Raw genomic sequence first — 7,787 nt, 5'->3', positions numbered from 1 at the left:
ACTTTTGTCCTACATATTGGATTGGTAAAGGAATGAATGATACAGTTTCTGCAAATTTGTCAATGGCTGTCAAAACTGATCATCTTTGCATATTTGTGTTCCATAAGCAGTATAATCAGATTTGTCAATTGCTGGAGCACAGCCATGAAAAGACATGGAGGAAATATAAGTTCATACTATTAAGTGGAAGAAGCCAATCTGAAAAGGCTACATACTATGATTCCAATTACATGACATTCTGGAAAAGATGAGACTGGGGAAAAGATCATCGGTTGCCAGGGTTTGGGAGGTTGGGAGGAATAGGTGGAGCACAGGGGATTTTTTAAGGCGGTGAAACTTCTATATGATACTGTAATGGCAGATATGTCATTAAACATTTGTCAAAACTCAGAATGTACAACAGTCCGAGAAATCTAACAGTATGCCATGGACTTTGGGTGATAATGATGTGTCAGTGTAGGTACATCAGTTGTAACAACGTCCCATGCTGGTGTGGGAGGTTGATGGTGTGGGAGGCTGTGCCTGTGGAGGACGGAAGGTATATGAGAACTCTCTGTATATCACACTCAATTTTGCTCTGAAACTAAAACTGCTCTAAAAAAATAAAGTTTACCCAAAAAAGAAGAAAGAAGTGGAGAGGATGTAAAAATTGACCTGCTGTGGGTGTCAGACATGCTAGATACACCGCTGTATCTAACACACTTAGAATAATGGCTAGCACACAGTAAACACCATACAAAGGCCTGCTTTTATACTGTTTTCTACATTTGAAATATTTCGTAATTAAAACCACATCTGGGGGCGCCTGGGTGGCTCAGTCGGTTAAGTGACTGCCTTTGGCTCAGTCATGATACTAGGGTCCTTTGACCGAGTCTCACATCAGGCTCCCTGCTCCGCGGGAAGCCTGCTTCTCCATCTGCCTGCCACTCCCCCTGCTTGTGCTCTCGCTCTGTCAAATAAATAAAATCTTTTAAAACAAAACCAAACATAACTGGCTTCAGCACACAGTTACCCCGGGGCATCCTGCCATTAAGTGGTGAGAGAGAAGAGGAAAAACCAGCAAAAGAGACTGAGAAGGAACAGCCGATGAGGTGGAAAGGAAAGTAAGACAGTGGTGTTCTGGAATCCAAATGAAGAATATGGTTCCAAGAAGGTGGAAATAATCAGTTGTGTGTATACATCAAGTGCTAGTGAGAGGTTAAGTAAGATGTTGAGAAATGACCATCGGGTTAACAGCATGGAGGTCACTGATGTCCTTGAGAGCATTTTCAGGGAGTGGTCAAGAGGGGATGGGAGGAGATAAAGGTGAGAGTACAGATAGAGCTTTCCTTTGCTGCAGAGCAATGGTTCTCAAATGGGGAGGATTTTGCCTCTAGGGTACAATTTGATAATGTCTGCAGACCTTTTTTTTTTTGAGGGGGGGTGCAACTGGCATCTGGGGGTAGAAACCAGGAATGTTGCTAAACATCCTGAAATGCACAGGACAGACGCCCACAATAAAGTGGAGCAGAAATTTAAATATTGAGTCTAAAATGTCGAAGTCGAGGTTGAGAAACCGTTGTAAAGGGAAGGAGGAAATATGTGGTAGCAGATGAGAAAAGTAGAATAAAGAGAGGATTTTAAGAAAGGAGAACTAACTTGTTAATATATTGATAGGAATGAAGCAGAACGTATCACTGGCTAAACAGCAGGAGAAAAGTTGATAATTTCTGTAAAGAAAGAGTGCTAAAACACACCTGTGCAGTTGACAAACTCACAGAAAGAGTGCACAAAGCAAAATATTTATAGAGAAAAAGAAAGAGGTAAAAGAGAATCTTCTTTGGAAATTTTTTTACAATCCTTTTTTTTTTTAAGAGTATATTTATTTGACAGAGAGCGAGCAAGCACAAGCAGGGGGAGCAGCAGAGGGAGAGGGAGAAGCAGGCTCCCCAGCGAAGTGGCAGCCAGATGCCGGGCTCGATCCCAGGACCCCTGGGATCACGACCCGATCACGATGCTTAACAACTGAGCCACCCAGGCACATCTACAATCCTTTTTAAAATCAACCCAAAGTAAGATAGATTCATGGTCAAGTTCCATTAACCTAATAAAAGTCAGATCATACTGGGGCACCTGGGTGGTGCAGTTAATTGAGCGTCCAACTCTTGGCTTCGGCTTGATGATCTTGGGGTTGTGGGATCGGCCCACATCAAGCTCCACACTCAGCGAGAAGTCTGCTTGGGATCCTCTCTCCCTCTCTCTCTTTGCTCCCCCCAACTTGAGTGCATGCTCTCTCTCTCTCAACTAACTAAATAAATCTTTTTATTTTATTTATTTATTTTTTTAAAGATTTTATTTATTTATTTGACAGAGAGAGAGACAGCGAGAGAGGGAACACAAGCAGGGGGAGCGGGAGAGGGAGAAGCAGTCTTCCCACCGAGCAGGGACCCGATGCAGTGCTCAATCCCAGGACCCCCAGATCATGACCTGAGCTGGAGGCAGTCGCTTAACCAACTGAGCCACCCAGGCGCCCCTAAATAAATCTTTTTTAAAAAGAGTTAGATCATACTGATTTTAATATTATTTAAAGAACATGTATAACGTTAAACTCACTTAGGACACTCAAGAGATACCCAAGGGGACCAGGCCCCCTCCTTCTTATGGAATCATCTTCTAAAATGATAATTTTGGAACTGAAGGGGACTTTAGAAGTCATCTCACTTTTAATCTCCATTTTATTGGTGAGGAAACTGAGGCTCTGGGATGCTAGTTGATGTGAACAGTTACACAGCTGGCCCTGAACTTTTAGGTAAGCCGCTTAGATGCTGAATGATGTGGATACCATAGATACTGTGGAGTGTTGAAACAGATACATTAGAGGGACAATTTATAAATGTAAATGTTCTGCTTCACTTAAGTTCATTTCTAAAATGTTCAGCAGCCTCCTAAGAATGAAAATCTTTCCCAGCTGCATTACACATTTTTCTTACATCTGTCTTTTGTACAAGGGGAAAAACAGAACACTTGCAAATTGTTCTGAGGGAAACATTACTTAACATCCCTTAAGTGTCTCCTGGCAGTGACAGCCTTCCTTTCAAGTGGAAAAGTAACTTCAGGTCAAAGAATTTGGAGGGAATACATAGGGCCATCTTTCAAATGATTTTCCCCCTTTTCAGTAAAAGTGGCTGGCAAGGGAATATTCTGGGGTTCTAAGGTGTCCATTTTATTTATGAAATGGTCAGATAAGTAAGGCTAGAACAACTAACTCATTCAAACACAAATGCAAAATCAAGAGAGCTTGCCTTAGTCAGTGTTCATCTGCCATAAAATAAAGTTTTCTGTCGATTTTAATACTAGTAACAACCTCCTCCAAGAAATTCCTCTCTCTGACTCCCATGCTTTATTGATCAACCTTTCATTCTGACTAACCTTAGACTGATTCTCTGCTGATTCCTTCCATCTTCCTGATTCATAACTGCTGATTTGTCTCAGATATCAGATTCTGGAATTTCCCAATTCCACTAGAAGTCTTTATTTCTATTCCTGATCTTTCACATATATTTGTACTTGCTCCTGGATTTCACCCAAGCCATCAGCTGCCCTCTCAAACTCAGTGTGCTTGGAATTAAACTCATCTCCCACTTCCCTTCCAAAGGACTCCAAGCCCAAATCCTCAGGACAATCCCAGTTTATGTCCCCTGTCCCAAAAGAATTAACCATAGCATGCTCTTTTACACGTAAGAGTTTGGATGACAAATTATGTTGTCACTCAACCTATTTCCATGAAAGGCACTGCTATTTTTCAAGTCAACTAGATTCAAAACCTCAACCTAACCTTTAGCTGCTAAATCCAATGTAGTAGAATCCTCTTTTAGAATGTCCTTCAAATCTCCCCTTATTCTTGCATTCCCAGTAACACCCACTAAAACCTTACATCGGGATCATTAATAAAGTTTCTTACTCCCTGGTATCTCTCTCTCCCATCTTCCTAACCTCCAATCCATCTAGTATAATGTAATTAACTCAATCTTATAAAAATCCTGATTTTATCCTCTCACCTCTCTGCTTAAAAATTTAAATGTAATAATTCAGTGAATATATACAGTATTTATTATGTGAGAAGCAGTCAGTCTTGGCCCTCAGAAAGCTTCATTCATTCAATATATATTTGAGTGCCTACTGTATGCACCTCACCTCTGTAGGCATGGAAGCACAGTGATGATAGGCATGGCCCATGACCATGTAAAAAAGCTTCAATAGCAATATAAGACAGCCAGTTAATGGCTTAGAGAGAAGTCTTAAGGGGACATGTGATGAAATGGCAAATGAGTGATTTTTTTTAAAGCACCCTAAGAAACAGGAACTTGAACAGATACCTACACACTGATGTTCATTACAGCATTATTCAAAATGGCGAAAAGGTAGAGACAGCCCACCAACAGATGAATGGATAAACAAAATGTGGTCCATCCATACAATGGATTATTATACATAAAAAGCCATAAAGAGATTGAGTTCTGATACATGTTGCAATATAGATGAACCTCCAAATCATCACACTAAGTAAAAGAACCCAGTCACAAAAGGACAGAAATTGTATGATTCCCCTTATATGAAATATCTAGAATAAGCAAATTCAGAGACAGAAAGTAGGTAAGAGGTTACCAGGGGTTGAGAGGAAGGGGAACGGGGAGTTAGTGTTTAATGGGTACAGAGTTTTGGAAATAGCCATGATGGTTGCACATTATTAGTGTAATTAATGCCACCAAATTACTCTTAAAATGGCTAAAATGGGAGATTTTATGTTATATATAAAAATTAATGTAATATGCTAAAAACCATTGAATTGTATGTTTCAAGTGGGTGAATTATATAAAATTTAAATTATATGTCAATAAAACTATTTTTAAAAAAGCACTTGAGGAGCACCTGGGTGGTGCTGTCAGTTAAGCGTCCAACTCTTTTGGTTTCCACTCTGGTTGTGATCTTGGGGTAGTGAGATTGGGCCCTGCTCCAGGCATGGGGCTCTGCACTCATTGCAGCGTCGGCTTGGGACCCTCTCTCCTTCTCCCTTTGTCCTCCCCCCACCTCCTGCACTCGTGCTCTCTCTCTCTCTCAAATTAAACAAACGAACAAATAAATAAATCTTTTTTTAAAAAAAAGCACTTGAGAGGGGCTGAGAGTTGAAAAATAAATCAACCTTCTCCCTCAAAAATAAATAAATAAATAAATGCACCTGAGAGTCAAGTGCAGAAACTGTGGAATGGTTTGGAAAAGAAACAAGAGTAGGAAAAGTGATGGTTGCTCAGGCAAATGTTTGTCATGATGGTAGATAAAAGCAAAATGGTGCCCTGGCATGGAGAATCTGTCCTGTTGTCTTGCTAACAGAATAAAATTTAAAGGTCTAAGCTTGACTTTGGCTCTCAAAAATGTGAAACATACCTCCTGCTAAGACAGCTGCTTCTCTACCGTATTCTTCGCCCTAAGGTTTCCTTCACAGCAGGCTTGGTCATGCCATGTAGCTGGCTCAGGATACCCTTTTCTCATCACCCTTCTCTCACCTGCCCAATCTGGCTCCCTTGTTCTGAAGTCAGTTAAATGCCATCTACATGAAATCTCCAACTGACCTTAGCAATAACAGCCCGTCCTTTCTCTGAGCTTCTATAGCCCTAGGCAGTCACGCCAGTCTCTGTGTTTCTTGGTTCTATCTTGTTATACACATTTCTCATCAGATGGTTAAGGTCTTGGAGAGCAGAGTTCATATTTACATTTCTCGTATGTACTTCCGGTAGCTGGCACAGCAGAACAAATACAGCAATTCCCCAGTCTTGTTGCCAGAATGCATTACTTAAAAGTTGCAGGCTAGCAGAACAACCACCTTATAATGGCCAAGAGGGACAGCCCTGGGTTCAAAAAGACTCAGGTTTAATTGCCAATTTTGCCAACTTCCAGGTGTGTGAGTTTGGTCAAGTTATTTCATTTCTGTGCACTTCAGCTTCTTCTCCTGGAAAAGGGGACAGTACTTGTATCTGCCACAACAGTTCTTGCAAGGGTTAAACAGGATTTTAAAATGTAAAGTGTTTAGCACACTGCCAGATTACCTATAAATTGGAGCGACAGTGTAAAAAGCAAAGAGGAAAATCATGACTGATGATTTATCTTAAAATCAACACAGAACAGATGTAGCCCTAAAATTATACTCTCTTAATGGAATGCTCTTCCAAATTTCTATAAACAAAATGAATGGAGAAACAAACCAAATGGCTTTTGGTATAATGGTATCATATCCCTTTCTGGACGTAGATCTGAACTCACTAAGGTCTTCAGGACTGATAATTTTGGAGAAAAGAAAAATGCAAAATAAAATAATTCTCATAAGTCTTGTTCAAGTATTTTCATGTAATCTTTCTACACATCTGATAGTAATTAGTGGCATATTAAAATGATAAATGTAAACAGGATACTTAAGAAAAGACAAGGTGACTGTCGTCCTTAGCCTATTTTTGGCTGTTAATTTTTTCTAATATTTCATTTTTTATCAATCTTTTTTTTAAAAAAAGTAGTCATTTAAGGTAACACATACATGACTTAATTATAGTATGTATGACTTGGAAGGGACAAGCCTTTTTGCTTCTGCCCCAAGATAATCACTGTTAACAGTTTGGTGTATGTGCTCCCATAATTTTTCCTGGAGTACATACAATTAAATCAATAAAGATGGAATCACACATTGGGGCGCCTGGGTGGCTCAGTCGTTAAGCAGCTGCCTTCGGCTCAGGTCATGATCCCAGAGTCCTGGGATCGAGTCCCACATCAGGCTCCCTGCTCAGCGGGAAGCCTGCTTCTCCCTCTCCCACTCCCCCTGCTTGTGTTCCTGCTCTCGCTGTCTCTGTCTCTGTCTCTGTCAAATAAATAAATAAAATCTTTAAAAAAAAAAAAAAAGATGGAATCACACTATAATACTGTCCTCTTTTTTTTTTTTGACTCAATGAAGTATACTAAGATATCTTCCCATGACAGAAGATAGAATCTTTTATTATTTTTAATGGCTGCATATTTCATTTTATGGAGGTACCACAATTTATCCAATTCTCTATGAAAAGATGACTCCAGGTGTGTGTGTGTGTTTCAGCATTCAACAATGCTTGAAGTTGAGTTGCTGTATCACAAAGAATGAACATTTAAAACTCTGATACAATTTTAAAAAGAAAAAAATTATTACAAAATTGCCTTCCCTAAAGAGCCATGCATACTTTGTAACAATCTTCTTTTAATGATGGCATTACATTTTGATGAAAGCTGTATTTTAAAACTCACTATGCTAGGGGCGCCTTGGTGGCTCAGTCAGTTAAGCAGCTGCCTTCAGCCCAGGTTGTGATTCTGGGGTCCTGGGATCGATCGAGTCCCACGTCGGGCTCCCTGTTGAGTGGGGAGCCTGCTTCTCCCTCTCCCTCTACCTGCTGCTCCCCCTGCTTGTACTCTAATAAAAAATAAAAAATCTTTAAAAAAAAAAAAACTCACTATGCTACCCTTCATGTATAATTTATTCTGGATTCTTTGGAGACTGTTCTCTCGGGTGCATTAAAAAAAAACAAAACAAAACAAACCTCCTATGTAAGAGCTAAAACCCAAATGTAAGAGCTAAAAGTAGAAAACACTTAGGAAATCAATACTTAGGTGTCGATTGATGCTTTGGATACACTATGGTTCTTTAGATGTAACACCAAAAGCACAAATGACCAAAGAAAAAATAGACAAATGATAATTCACCAAAATTAAAAACCTCTGTGCTGGGGCACCTGGGTGGC

This window comes from Halichoerus grypus, chromosome 13 (assembly GCF_964656455.1).
Source record: "Halichoerus grypus chromosome 13, mHalGry1.hap1.1, whole genome shotgun sequence".
Lineage (NCBI taxonomy): Eukaryota > Metazoa > Chordata > Mammalia > Carnivora > Phocidae > Halichoerus > Halichoerus grypus.
This window is presented reverse-complemented; position numbering follows the sequence as displayed.